General features: G+C 34.8%; 1 protein-coding gene across 3 annotated transcripts in view; it reads right to left on the reverse strand.

Annotated features, from left to right (window-relative positions):
• The window catches only part of BRWD3 (bromodomain and WD repeat domain containing 3), a 162,992-nt gene that overhangs the window by 100,919 nt on the left and 45,862 nt on the right, over positions 1-16,211 (reverse strand). The window lies entirely within an intron of this gene.

Here is a 16,211-nt window from a genome sequence, read left to right on the forward strand (position 1 = left end):
GTAAAAAGAGGAAGAAGCCTATAACACCACATAGGTTTTCAGTAGCAATGCTTTCTAGACTTATCTATAGGTTTTCCCCATTTCTGGTTTCAGAAACTATAGACTACCCCTCTAGTTATCAATGAACTTTTGAGGTTTCATCTCCTATAAGATCATCTTAGATCCTGTCTCCTTTTTTGTTTTGTGATCTAATTTTCTGAAAAAGCAGCTAGAATAAAGCATAAATCTGCACAATTCTCCAAATACTATGTGGATTCTTCTCACTTCCCTAAAACAAAGATCTTGTTCCCTATGTAAGTATATACAAGCATCTACTTGCTGGGTGAAATTCCTCCAGTATTCCACATCCCATAAACTGTATTTTAATCAAAACATAGAAACCTTCTGATCTTGAGGCAAGGCAAAATTTTACCATACTGCATAAATAACAGTATAAATAATACCTTTATGTTGAAGCAAGGCAAAATTAAGCCAAGAACTGTGATTAATACAATTAGAACCATGCCACAAATAAAAATAAAAAACCTTTCAACATCTCAATCTTTTTTCAGGCAGAGGTCAACTTAACAGTCACCTTAAATTGACAAAATGATAAAAAACGAATGATGAATGGCAAAATCCAACTTTGAATGCAAAACATAAGAACACATTAGAGATCTGAGGATTTATATCGAGATGCTAAGTAAATAATGGTAGAAAATCCATAACCATCAGTACTATGTAAGAAGATTCCTTTTTGGCAGTTGCTTCCCATCCCAAACTCTAGAAATACCCACAACTCTAAGTTGGGAAGAGCAGGCATTAAAGTCTGAAAATTATAGAAGTTATCTTCGTTCTCTAGTCAAATATTTCTTACTGCTCTGAGTTCCTTGAAATAATTAACCATTACTTCTGCTTTGCTTTTCTACATTCATATTTTGTAAGTAAATAGAGGAAAAGGTGTATTACTTTAAGGAAGGATTTCTCAACCTTGGAACTACTGGACTTAGGAACTTTGAGACTGGTGAATTTTTGTTGTAGGGGGGCTATCTGTCTATTGTAGAATGTTTAGCAGCATACCTGGCCTCTACCCAACAGATGCTATTAACACCCCATCACCAAAAACTTGTGACATGCAAAAACATCCCAGACATTGCCAAACATCTCCTCGGGGGAAAAATTGCCCCTGGTTAAAAATCAATTTGAAGTTTAAGAACTAAAAGCAACATAATCAACATGAAGAATAAACCAGAAAATCAGATGGAGAAAGAATCAGAATTATAGAATATATGATAAACTATTCTATAAAAATTAATAATTAAAATTGGAAACTACCTCAGTGTGGAACAACTATGAACTACAAAGCAAAAAATATGAACTTCAAAACATATGTCTTAAATTATATAAAAATACATATACATGTGCATAAACACCAGAAAGGAAAAGAAAAATGAAACCAACCACTTTGTGATAAAAGTGTAGATTTTTTTTTTTAAAGTTTCATTTAAACACTCTTCTATGGGCTTCCCTGGTGGCTCAGACAGTAAGAATACGACTGCATTGCAGGAGACCTCAGTTCAACCCCTAAGTTGGGAAGATCCCCTGGAGAAGGGAACAGCTACCCACTCCAGTATTCTTGCCTGGAGAATTCTATGGACAGAGGAGCCTGGCAGGCTACAGTCCATGGGGTTGCAAAGAATTGGACACAACTGAGCAACTTTCACTTTCACTAACAATCTTTAAACATACATTTTTATCTCAAACACAAGTTTTCTATTAGGTTCTGTAGTCCACTAACAGCTATTCAAAAAATTCCAACATAAGGTATATTGCATATTCAACAGCATAATCATCAAATATTCCTTGTTTCCTAACTCAGCAATCTTTTTTATATATAAAATGATATATATATTATCACATGAAATGATAGTGTTTGTACATTTTTCTCAGACATTTGGTAATGTCAACAGGCCTTAGGTTCTATATTCAATAAGGAGTTCTGTCAACACTCTTCTGCATGTATTCTCCATTTAGCCACTATTTTCAGCACTGATGTTTTTTGTTTTTCTCACATCTTTAAAGAGCATTTTATCAAGAAGATTTTCTGAAATTTGTAATGGCTGATAAATGACTATAAAAATACAATTACAAAGAGTTAACTTTTGACCAATCCTTGAGTATTTTACTAGAAAGAAGTGAATCTCATTCTTCTAGCATGAATATATATAGCTCTTTTGGGAGAGAAGAATGCTCGAAGTTCCTTTCCTCAAAAGTAACAATAAAATAAAGGGACACACATACACAATTATTATTGTGTTGTATTTAAATGTCTCTATCAAGATTACTATGGAAAACTATATGCCAATAATATGGACAACCTAGAAGAAATGGACAAATTCCTAGGAATGTACAATCGCCTAAGATTAAACCAGGAGGAAATAGAAAATATGAATAGTCCATTAGCAACCAAACCAGCGGTTACCAATGAAGAGAGGAAAGCGGGTAAGAGCAACTTAGGGACAGGAGATTAAGAGATACAAACTACAATGTATACAAGCCACAAGGATACATATTGCACAGCACAGGGAAATATCACCAATATTTTATAATAACTATAAATGCAGTATAATCAATAAAAATTTTGAATCAATTATATACCTGCAAATAATATTGTAAATCAATTATATGTCAGCTAAAAATAAATAAAAATAAAAGTCAAAAATAAAAAGTATATGCCAAATTTTTAAAAATCTTTAAAAATAAATGTCTATTAAATACGCTACTTGAACACATTAATTCTTTTGTTAAGGTTTTTAAAATAACATTTATTTCTTAAACGTTAACATGTGCATATTAGGAAATCAAAAAACACAAGAAGCAAAAAACAAAATCATTCATAATCACAAGCAGTTTACCATTTGATGCGTTCTAGGTCTCATTTTTGCATTTTCACAACTAAGCACCCATTTTTATGTAATTAAGATCTTACAGTTAAGTATCATGCTGTTTCACACATCATAAATATTTACCATTCCAAAGTCCCAAAGCTATGAGTATTTTGATAACCAAGAATACATTACACCAACTCAATCTGGAAGGAAAAAAATGTAATCCTGCCTTTGTTGCTGACAAAAATTTCAGAAAAGATAAAAATGGCAACAGGTCTTTAGATAAAGATATTGGCAGTTATGATTAAAATACTACATTGTTTCTTCTTCTATTATAAGCACAAGATAAGAGATGAGCAATTTAAACTTTCACTCTAACAAAGTAAAATTAATGAGAAACAACTACAAATAAAAAATTCCCACAAACTCTATACCAGTATATCGAGTATTCATTATCACATTCTCAATATTTAACCTTCTATCTACAGTATTTCAAAAGCAGGTAACAGTTTTAGTATATATAATTAATTACCTTGATTAAAGTATTTTAAAAACACTATAAGAGTAAATGTTATCTCAGCCTCTATTTACTAAGGACTTTAGCTCTCAAAGTTAAAAAAGTGAGATTACAACATTCAAAACACTGGTAAGAACAGGGCAATCAAGCAACATAACTTTAGTCAGAACAAAATGTCTGCTTCTTCATCCACTGTTGTAAAGGATTTGGCAACCTTTGAAAAATAGCACACATTAATTAGGACACCTTTCTATCTAGGAAGCTAAGATAGTTATAGTCAGGTTGGAACAATCAACCACAGAGTATTTTCTCGAGTAGTGATGTGAACATGCCAACTTTATCTTGAAATTCATTAAGAATTTTTGAGAGAAACATCTTTGATGTCACAATAAAATGTTGACAAATTAGTCAAATATAAATATGCATAAAATGTATTTAAGTACAAAATATTATATTCAGAATCCATTTTTGTCTCCTAAATTTTTTTTAAATTTTTGTAGAATAAGCTTCCAAACTGTTCTCTAAAAAAATGATATATGAACTAACTCAATAAGAGACCAAAATGCTTAAAGATTCAAGTAATAACAAGATAAGACTTACTCTATGTATTTATAAACTTATTAAGTCACAAAATTAATAAACAGCTACAAATAAAGTTATTGCTATATTTCTTAAAACATATTTGTTCACAACCTACTATGAGCTAAGCACTGTGACAGATGCAGGAAATACAACTTATAAGTCAAACAAGATCCCTATCCTTGTGGAATTTACATTATTCTACTGGGCAAAAGCTTTAATCATTTACTTAACTATAGGAATGAATAAGATATTTTAATGAAATTATCTACAGAAATATATATAGCTCTCAACATTTTTTTTAATAATCTCTGCAAGTGAGGCTGATACTGTGCCCAATTAGAGATCTACTCCAAATTCTCTCCCCACAAAAGTATCCTTTCTATAACATATCTGTTTGAAGGCCTTTCAGACTCTTCCTATATACTTCTAATAAAGAAGAGATTACTTCTCAAAAATTGCTCTAATTTTGGAAAGACTCTTTAACTGAACTCAATTGCTTTCCCCATAACTTCCAGAGAATAACAGTTTAGCCCTTGAGAGCTACACATAAAAGACAAGTCAAATCCCTTTGCTATATGGTAATTCATGAAATATTTAAACATCACTATCATTTGCACCTTAATTTTGTCCCTCAACATGTGAGGTCCCCCTTTACATTACTCACAGCAATAATTTACAAACACCTTTCTTTCCTATCATTCCCTATAGAAAAAACACTTTCACCATAAAACTACTGTGTTTGCTTTTTTTTCTGGGAAATACCTAGTTCATCAATATCTGAGCCTCTTAAAACAGTAAGAACTGAGCAAAATATCCCGGTAGTCTAATCAGCACAGAATACAGGGGATTATTTCCAGCTACAGCTCTACTACATTCGATTTCTAAAACAGCTGCCTTATACTACCTTACATTAGCCAGATTAGTTAGTTTGACATTCCTTTTTAGTATACATATTTAAGTTCCAGTGACAACCTCCTTAAAGTACACATCTGAACCATTTTTCTAGATTTCACATATATGCATTAATATATGATATTTGTCTTTTTCTCTTTCTGACTTACTTCACTCTGTATGACAGACTCTAGGTCCATCCACATCTCTATAAAAGCCCCAAATTCGTTCCTTTTTATGGCTGAGTAATATTCCACTGTATTTATGTATATCTTCTTTATCCATTCATCTGTCATTGGACATTTTGATGGTTTCCATGTCCTGGCTATTGTAAATAGTGCTGCAATGAACATTGGAGTACATATGTCATTTTAAATTATGTTTTATTCAGGGTATATGCCCAAAAGTGGGATTTCTGGGTCATATATAGTTCTACTTTTACTTTTTTAAGGAACCTTCATACTGTTCTCCATAATTTACGTTCCCACCAACAGTGCAAGAGGGTTCCCTTTTCTCCATATCCTCTCCAGCATTTATTGTTTGTAGTTATTTTTGATGATGGTCATTCTGACCCGTGTGAGGTGATACCTCATTGTAGTTTTGATTTGCATTTCTCTAATAATTAGTGATGTGGAGCCATCTTTTCATGTGACTCTTGGCCATCTGTATGTCTTCTTTGGAGAGAGGTCTATTTAGGTCTTCTGCAGAACCTATTTCCAGGGCAGGAATAGAGACACAGACATTGAGAATGGACATGGGGACACAGAGGCAGAAGGGGAAGGTGGGACAAATTGGGAGATTAAGATTGACATATATACACTACCGTGGGAACCTGCTATAAAGTACAGGGAGCTCAGCTCAGTGCTCTTTGATGACTTAGATGGATAGGATGGGGGAGGTAGGAGGGAGGTTCAAAAGGGAGGGGATATAGGTATACATACAGCTGATTCACTTTGTTGTACAGGAGAAAAACAACATGGTAAAGCAATTATACTCCAATGAAAAATTAAAATTAAAAAAATAAAAGTACACAAACAGTTATTAAATAAGCTTGTCTAAAATTTTCCTGGGGTTAAAGCTAAATTCACCCATCAATAATTTCAAGATCTATTCTTTGTTCCTTTTTGTATACTTGTTCATTGGGTATTCCCATTTCTTTTGTCTACTCTGATTGCACAAAGAATACCTAAATTAGTTCAGTATACCAGGACTTAATTTATTTGGAACTCTTAAAGTAGCCAGGTACTCACTCATATATCTTGTGATTTTTTTTCACCACACTAGCTCTACCCTCTACCCTTTACAGTTTATAAATCTTTCTCTTGGATAGAGAAGACTAAAGCAAAATATAATTATCCCCAACAGTTAAAAGTTTAGTAGTTAATTTATCCCATCTATTCCTTTTTAATAAATCTATAAAGTCCTTCCCCATATGCTACCTGGAACTTTAAATGTGTTTTGAGGGTATTCTTACATGGATTAACCATATGAAATTGTTAATATGCAATCATTTTCTACAAACAGAAGTAGTAGTTTTAAATGCCTCAACATAATAACTAAATTGGACTTGGGAGGAATGAGGAACATTCATTTTTAGTTTGATCTAGATACCTGCTTTTTTACCTCTCTACTAGGAAAGCATCATTCATACTGCCCAGTCTTTAATATAATCCTATATAAATTTATCACTCAATTTCTACCCACTGTAGTACAGCCAAATTTCGGTCCATAGGTTTGTAAATACATTTAACTTGCACTACTATGCCTCACCTTCACAATAGATATGTTTGTTTAGGACCAAATATAGCCACTCATCACATTTTAAGTACTAATACTATTTCAAGTTTTGAATCTCTTTATGTTAAAATTTCTAGTTCACTCTGTTGCATTATATCCAATATTTAAAAATATCCTGTCTAACTTAAATGTTTTCTATTGTGAATTACTGGTCACTTTCTGCTTTATAGGTCTTTTCCTCATGTTACACCTGGAATACTTAATCACATCATTGGGTAATTTTCTTACAGGTAACTTTACTAGTGTCACTAAAAAACAGTAACTTAAACTTATTTTGGCTTAATATACTGCGCTTTCTCAACATCAGTTAAAAGTGGTAATGAAGAGTAAAAGGGAGAGAACACAGTAATCCCCTAAGAAGCCTCAAATTTTACAAAGAATATATTAAAGAAATTAATTAAAACTGAATAAAATTCACATAAATGTTCTCCTGAAATCTGTCATTTTATTCTATTAACATTTTAAATGCTATTTAGTTACATTGAGAAATGGATAATGATGGCCTTTGAAAAAACAAAATCTCATAATGCAAAGCAAATAATATTCTACTGTATTATTGGATATTAATGCACCATTTAATGTAATCAAGTTCTATTTGTTTCAAAATTACAATACAGAACACTGTATTTCAAATTAATAAAGTTAGAATCACACTGACTTTTTTTATCTAGTGTTCAATAATAGCTTGAACTTCCTCATGCTGTGACATCCTCAATTTTTTATAAGGATGTGCTTCTTTTCTTATGTTACTCTTTTCTTCACTTTCCTCTCCATTAAGTGGTCATCCATCATTTCATATGAAAAAAAAATTATAAAGTATCAATAGCTGGTAAAATTCTACTGTTAGAAAAAAGTGTGCATATTTTAGAACATTTGTTGAGCATAGCACAACATGTAATATTTGTTATCTTGACTTCAAAGGTCAGTGCTAGACCTTCAAATATTAAATAATAAAAAAAGACCTAAAAAATATTAGAAGAAGCAATAACAAGGACAGCAAATCCAAATCAAGGACTTATTACAGGGTGGTTGTATCAAGAAAACTTTCATTAGTACATCAGCTTATTTCTACAATTGTTCAAGACAAAACAGTCTGTTCTCCTAAATCCAGTCAATAATATTAAAGCACCTAGATCAGTAAGCAGGAAGAAAGAGAAGGATCATTGCAATTGAAAATTCACAAATTCTGTGGGGGGGAAAAAAAACCACAAAGTACATTTCCTTCTATTATCTCCATACATGAAAAATAGAATATTATTAGACCAAAAAAAAAAAAATAAAAAGATTAGGAAACCTCTGTTAAAACATGTTGAAACAATCATATAACAGCAGACAAAGACTACAAAGTAGCAAATAATTTTAAAATTGGGGAAATTAGTAATAAAGTATAAAATACTTATCTTATACTAAATTTAAGGTTTTCTATTTTACATACTTAATAAAAAATGTTGATTTAAAATGAACATTTCTTTAAAAATAAAATGAATATTTCTTTTAAATCTCATAGTAAACATGATTTCTTGAGAGGATACAGCTATCAATAGCAGAATCCAAATTTAAAATGCACTAGGGGATTGATGTCAGCATTGTAGCAGTTGAGTTTTTTCTTTTTTTTCTCTCCCCTTTGATGAAAAACTAATTGGACAATAATAGCTGAAAACACTGCAGTCATGGGAAAGGACATGCAAGTACATGAAGCTAATAGAAAACCCTATTACTACAATTTAAAAAGACCTTCTGTAAAACATATTATAATGAAAATTTCAGAAATCAATGATAAAGAAGGAATATTAAAGGCAGCAAAAGGAAAAAAATAATCTACAAAGGAAATTCTATTAGGCTATCAGCAGATTTCTCAGAAAGACTCTATAGGTCAGGAGAGTGTGGAATGATACATTCAAATTATTGAAAAATAAACATTGCCAGCCAAGAATACTTTACCCAGCAACATTATCCTTCAAAAGTGAAGGAGAAATAAAGGATTTCTAAGGCAAACAAAAGCTGAGGGAGTTCAACACCAGTATACTTGCTTTGAAAAGATATGCTAAAAGGAGTTCTTCAAGTTGAGGGAAAAAAAAAAAAAAACACTAAAAAGCAAGATGATAACATATGAAACACTCTGGTAAAGGTTAAAAATGGACAGAGTTAGAAAACTATAATTCCATATTAGAATGGTATGTTAACTCCTTAACTTTAGTATACAGTTTAAAGGAAAAGACTATTAAAAAGGACGCTTGTTCCTTAGAAGATCATATGACAGGACACAAAACAAGTCCTAGCAAATTTAAGAAGACTAAAATCATTTTGACTATCTTTTCTGACCATAATGGTATGAAACTACAAATCAACAAAAAGAGCAAAATTGGAAAGTTTATAAACATGTGAAAACTAAACAACACACTTCTGAACAAGCAATTGTAAAAGGAAAAAACCAAAAGGAAATAGAAAACTATATGTAAATAAATGAAAATGGAAACATATCAAACCCTATGAGATGCTGCAGAATGTATCAAAAAATTAGAACAATTGGGAATAGACAACACCACTTCAAGAAACTAGAAAGAACAAAGTAAAACCCAACAGCAGAAGGACAGAAATAAGAGATCAGAGGGAAAATAAGTGAAACAGACAAGAAAAACAGTAGAAAGGTCCAACAAAACTAAAAGCTGGTTCTTCAAAAAGATAAACAAAATTGACAACTGTAGCTAGACTAAGAAAAAAAAGAGAAGACTCAAATAATACTGCAGAAATATTTGGTTGGCCAAGAAGTTCCTTCGATTTTGGGTTAGAAATATTTGGTTGGCCAAGAAGTTCCTTCGATTTTGGATTAAAGACACATTTTTTTCATTTTCACCGAGAACTTTATTGCACAGTGTATCACTGTTTTGTTCCACTACCTTCTGCCATTTTTCAGGCAACTTTATAATTCCATCTTTACGAAACTTTATATTTTTAGGCAAAGAACTATTCCAGGTGCCTTTTAACAGTCTTGCAAGGAACTGAAATTTTCTCCATTAAGAGAATTTTGTCAAGATAGAAATAAATGGAAATTCAAAGGTTCAGTGTCTGATCAATATGGCAGATCAGTGAGAATTTCTCAGCCAAGCCATAACAGTTTTTGCCTGGTCATCAAAGAAACATGTGGTCTTGCATTAGCCTGGTGAAAGATTATGCATTTTCTGCTGACTAATTCCAGATGCTTTTCATCAAGTGCTGCTTTCCATGGTCTAAATGGGAGCAGTACTTGTGGGAGTTAATATTTGGTTTTCCAGAAGGTTCTCATGATAGAGGACTCCCTTCCAATCCCACTATATGCACATCATTTTCTTTGGGTAAGACCAGCCTTTGGTCTGGTTGGTGGTAGTTTATTTCATTAGCCCCACACTCTCTTCTATTCTACATGATTATACCTTATCCACTTTTCATCATCTATCACAATTTGTTCTAAAAAACAGAACATTTCTGTTATGTTTCAGAAGAGAATAACATGCGGAAATATGGTCAAGAAAGTTTTTTCATTGAATTTATGTGGAACACAAACATCATCAAAATGATTAATTTACCAAGCAGGTGTAAATGATTTTCAACACTTGATTTGGATATTCTGAGTATGTCAACTATCTCCTATGTGGTATAACACTGACTGTTCTCAATTAACGTCCCGATTTGATCATTATCACTTTTGACTCGTCTCTGCAACCATGGAACATCATGCAGTGAGAAAAAAATCCAGGACAAAACTTAACAAATCACTTTTGACACATTTGATCAGTCACAGCACCTTCTCAATATACTGCAGAAATCTTTTTTTGTATGTTTAAGTTGCATTTTTACCTTTCTTGAAATAATAAAGCATCATATGTCAAAATGTTGCTTTTTTATCTTCAATATTAAAATATCTTCAATATTAAAATGGCTACACAAAAATTCACCAACTTTTAGTAAGTTTTTTTTTAATGCACACTGATATGACAGCGTCATTATACACAATACAACCTAAGAAAACTATTTCAAGTCAAGTTAAAGACAACTAAGAACCATCTCTGGGGAAAAAAATGATAGAACTTTTTGGCCAAGCCAACACAGAGGTTCATAAGAGACTACAATGAACAATTACATGCCAACACTTAGATAACCTAGAAGAAATGGATAAATTTCTAAAAATGCATAACCTACCAACAATGAAGCAGGAATAAACAGAAAATCTGAACAGATCAATAACGAGTAAACAGACTGAATCAGCAATCAAATAGCTCTCAAAACAGAAAACCCTAGAACAGATGATTTCACAGGCCAGTTCCACCTAAACTTTCAAGAAGAATTAATGCCATTCCTTCTCAAACTCTTTCAAATTGTAGAGAAGTGAACACTTCCAAATTCATTCTACAAGGCCAGGATTACTCTGATACTAAAGTCAGATAATGACATTATAGGAAAACTGAAGATGGATATCTTAATGAACACAGATGCAAAAAATTGTCAACAAAATATCAGCAAACCCAATTAAAGAAAACATTAATAGATCAAGTGGAATTTATCCCTAGGATACAAGGATGGTCCAGCATATGCAAACCAATAAATATAATGTATAACAATAATAGAATGAAATATAAACATCACATAATCATCTCAAAAGATGAAGAAAAAGCATTTGAAAAATCCAACATCCTTTCATGGTAAAAATTTTCAATACATTGGATATAGAAACAGCATGCCAACATAATAAAGGCCATATGCAACAAATCCATAGTTAACATCATATTCAATGGAAAATATCAAAAATTTTCCTGCTAAGACTAGGAGCAAGACAAGGATGCCTACTCTCACTACTTTTATTCAGGTTAGTACTGAAGTCCTAGACAAAGTAATTACCTAAGACAAAGAAATAAAAGACATACAAATGGGAAAGAAAGAAGTATAACAGTTGTTATTAGCAGATAATAGGATTTTTCTTTTTTTTTGAGATGATATGATTTTATACATGTTAGAATGAATCAACACATTCAGTAAAGTTTCAGGATGCAAAATCAACATAAAGACAAAAGTTTCACTTCTAAACACAAAAATTAATGAAACATCTGTAAACAAGCTTATTCCATTCACAACAGCATCAAAAACAACAAAATAGGAATAAATTTAACTAATAATGTAAAAGATCTATGCAAAAAAAAAAAAATACCATAAGACTTCTTTGGAAAAAATTGAAGAACAAGTGGAAAGAAATCCCATGTTCATGGATGGAAAGATTGTTAAAGTGTCCATGCCACCAAAAGCTACCTATAGATTCAATGTAACCACTAATGGCATAGTTCAAAGATACAGAAAAGACAATCCTAAAATTTGTACAGGAACCACAAAAACACAAGAATAACCAAAGCAAGCCTGAGAAAGAACAAAGCCAGATGCACCACACTTTCTGATTTCAAACTATACTACTAAGATATAGTAAAACAGTATAGCACTGGTATAAACACACACCCACATACAAATGGAACATACTGAGAATCCAGAAATAAGCCTCTATGTGATAGCTTATGGAGAATGGTGTTGGATTTATGACCTCCAAAGAAGATTTAGCTTTGGGATCAGGGACCAGGCTTGATTACGCGGAGCTTTTGTGTGGCAGAATTTTTATTACAGTGAAAAAGGACAGAGAAAGCTTCTGACATAGACATCAGGAGGATGGAGAGTGCCCCACTTGCCAGTCTTATCAAGGCCTTATATACTTTTACCAGACCCACTCCCACAACATACATCTTGAGTGAACAAGATTAGAACTAACAATAGAAAGGTCTTACCAGACCCAGTCCCACAACATTTCTTAAGAAAATAAGATTAGAGAGGCAGTCCTAAGATGGCGGAGGAATAGGACATGGAGACCATTTTCTCCTCCACAAATTCATCAAAAGAACATTTGAACCCTGAGTAAATTCCACAAAACAACTTCTGAATGCTGGCAGAGGACATCAGGCACCCAAGAAAGCAGCCCATTGTCTTCGAAAGGAGGTAGGAAAAAATAGAAAAGACAAAAAGAGAGACAAAAGAGGTAGGGACAGAGCTCCATTCGGGAAGGGAGTCTCAAAAAGAGAGAAGTTTCCAAACACCAGGAAACACTCTCACTGCCAAGTCTGTGGTGAGCCTTAGAACCACAGAGGGCAACATAACTGGGAGGAAAAATAAATAAATAATTAAAACCCACCAGATTATGTGCCCAAGGGTAACACCTCCAGCAGACAAGCAGCGCAGATGCCTGCATCCTCCACTAGCAAGAAGGGGCTGGGCAGGGAGGTTTGGGCTGCATTGCTTATAGTAAGGTCTGGGCCCAAATGCCCCGAGGGCAATCTGAGGGAACTAACTTCAGCTAGCAAATCAGACTGTGGGATAACTACCACAGGAAAAGCCCTAACCTAAGACACCACCAGGCCCGCTCACAAAACAAAGGACTGACTAGAGCTACAAAAAAGCCCTAACCTAAGACACCCTCAGGCCTGCTCACAGAACAAAAGACTGAGCACAGTTAGCTGGCTGCAGACCATTCCCCTCTGGTGACAGGCAGCCAGAGCCAGAAGGGGGCAATCGCGGCCCCAGAGAGGCATTATTTACCAAACTGCAAGCAGGCTTCCCTGCTAACTAAGACTTCCTGGGATTCTGGATGGTCAACAACCGCCTGAGAAGGTGCACCGGTTGTACACCCAGGAAAACAGCGGCAGTGACAGGTGAGGCGATAAGTCGCAGGAACCGCGCTCGCCAAACACCTCATCACCTGAACTGCTCGGACCTGGGAAGGGCACAAAATGCAGGATCAACCAAGTCTGTGCCTCTGAGGACTACCCAAGTACCTGAACCTGAGTAGCTTAGACCTGGAAAGTGCATACAACACAGGGCTGGTCTCAGACAGTTCCTGGCAGAGCAACCGAGAGCCTAAGCAGTGTAGACAGGGAAAGCACACACACCATGAGCGGGGTCAAACCCAATGTGGCCGAGATACTGCCAAAACGCACCATTGTCATTTGTTTGCAGGGTCCCTCCCTCACCACAGAACAACTGAACAAGTCAGGCTAAAAAAGTGTCCACCACTGCCCCCTTGTGGCAGGGCAGATATTAGACACTGAGTTCAGTTCAGTCGCTCAGTCGTGTCTGACTTTTTGCGACCCCATGAACTGCAGCACGCCAGTCCTCCCTGTCCATCACCAACTCCCGGAGTTCACTCAGACTCACGTCCATCAAGTCGGTGATGCCATCCAGCCATCTCATCTTCTGTCGTCCCCTTCTCCTCCTGCCCCCAATCCCTCCCAGCCTCAGAGTCTTTTCCAATGAGTCAACTCTTCGCATGAGGTGGCCAAAGTACTGGAGTTTCAGCTTTAGCATCATTCTTTCCAAAGAACACCCAGGGCTGATCTCCTTTAGAATGGAAGAGACCAGCAAACAGAAGAAGCTAAAACAGAGGGAACCACCTTGGAAGTGACAGGTGTAATAGATTAAAACCCTGTAGTTATTACTGACTACATAGGAAGGGCCTATAGACCTTGAGAAATATAAGCTTAATAAGGAACTATCCGAAAATGAACTGATCCCACACTGCCCACAACAATACCAGAGAAAGTCCAAGATATATTTTTACTATTTTTGCTTTCTTTTTTTTCAATTTTTTTAAAATTTTTAAGTCCTGTATTACTCCTTTATTTTTCATTTTCATAACCTACGGTTACTTTGCAAAAAAAAGAGACCCTAGTTTTTAAAGCAAACTTAATATGTGTGTATATATATGTGTGTGTATATATATATATATATATTATAATTTTTGTGACTTTTTCTTTTAATATTGTATTTTTGAAAATCCAAATTCTACTTTAGATTTTTAATCTTTGCTTTTTGGCATTTGTTATCAATTTTGTACCATTAAAAACCCAATCTTCAGTACCCATTTTTACGTGGGAGCAAGATTACTGGCTGAACTGCTCTCTCCCCCTTTGGACTCTCCTTTGTCTACACCAGGTCACCTCTATCTTCTCCCTCCCCCTTCTCTTCTCTATCCAACTCTGTGAATCTCTTTGTGTGTTCTGGATGCTGAAGAACACTTAGGGAACTGATTACTGGCTGGATCTGTCTCTCTCCTTTTTATTCCATCCTTTATTCTCCTGGCCACCCCTGTCTCCTTCCTCCTTCTTCTCTTCTCTGTACACCTCCATGAACATCTCTAAGTGGTCCAGACTGTGGAGTGCACATAAGGAAGTGATTACTGACTAGCTTGCTCTCTCCTCTTTTGATTCCACCTCATCTCATCCTGGTCACCTCTATCTCCCTCCTCCCTCGTCTCTTCTCCATGTAACTCTGTGAACCTCTCCAAGTATCCCTCACTATGGAGAAACCTTTCATCATTAACCTGGATGTTTTATCATCAGTGCTGTATAGATGGAGAAGTCTTGAGACTACTGTAAAAATAAGACTGAAAACCAGAAAGAGGAGGCTTAAGTCCTAATCCTGAGAACACCAAAGAACTCCTGACTCCAGGGAACATTAATCAACAGAAGCTCATCAAACACCTCCATACCTACACTGAAACCAAGCACCACCCAAGGGCCAACAAGTTCCAGAACAAGATATACCACACAAATTCTCCAGCAACACAGAAACACAGCCCTGAGTTTCAATATAAAGGGTGCTCAAAGTCACTCCAAAACCATTGACATCTCATAACTCATTACTGGACACTTCATTGCACTCCAGAGAGAAGAAATCCAGCTCCACCCACCACAACACCAACACAAGCTTCCCTAAGCAAGAAACCTTGACAAGCGACTAGTACAACCCCACCGACAGTGAGGAAGCTCCACAATGAAGAGAACTCCACAAACTGCCAGAATACAGAAAGACCACCCCAAATACAGCAATATAAACAAGATGAAGAGATAGAGGAATACTCAGCAGGTAAAGGAACAGGATAAATGCCCACCAAACCAAACCAAGGAGGAAGAGATAGGGAATCTACCTGATAAAGAATTCTGAATAATGATAGTGAAAATGATCCAAAATCTTGAAAACAAAATGGAATCACAGGTAAATAGCCTGGAGACAAGAATTGAGAAGATGAAAGAAAGGTTTAACAAAGACCTAGAAGAAATAAAAAAGAGTGAATATATAATGAATAATGCAATGAATGAGATCAAAAACACTCTGGAGGCAACAAATAGTAGAATAACAGAGGCAGAAGACAGGATTAGTGAGGTAGAACATAGAATGGTAGAAATAAATGAATCCGAGAGGAAAAAAGAAAATCGAATAAAAAGAAACGAGGACAATCTCAGAGACCTCTGGGACAATGTTAAACGCCCCAACATTTGAATCATAGGATCCCAGAAGAAGACAAAAAGAAAGGCCATGAGAAAATACTTGAGGAGAGAATAGTTGAAAACTTCCCTAAAATGGGGAAGGAAATAATCACCCAAGTCCAAGAAACCCAGAGAGTCCCAAACAGGATAAACCCAAGGCAAAACACCCCAAGACACATATTAATCAAATTAACAAAGATCAAACACAAAGAACAAATATTAAAAGCA

Source organism: Bubalus bubalis, chromosome X (genome assembly GCF_019923935.1).
Source record: "Bubalus bubalis isolate 160015118507 breed Murrah chromosome X, NDDB_SH_1, whole genome shotgun sequence".
Lineage (NCBI taxonomy): Eukaryota > Metazoa > Chordata > Mammalia > Artiodactyla > Bovidae > Bubalus > Bubalus bubalis.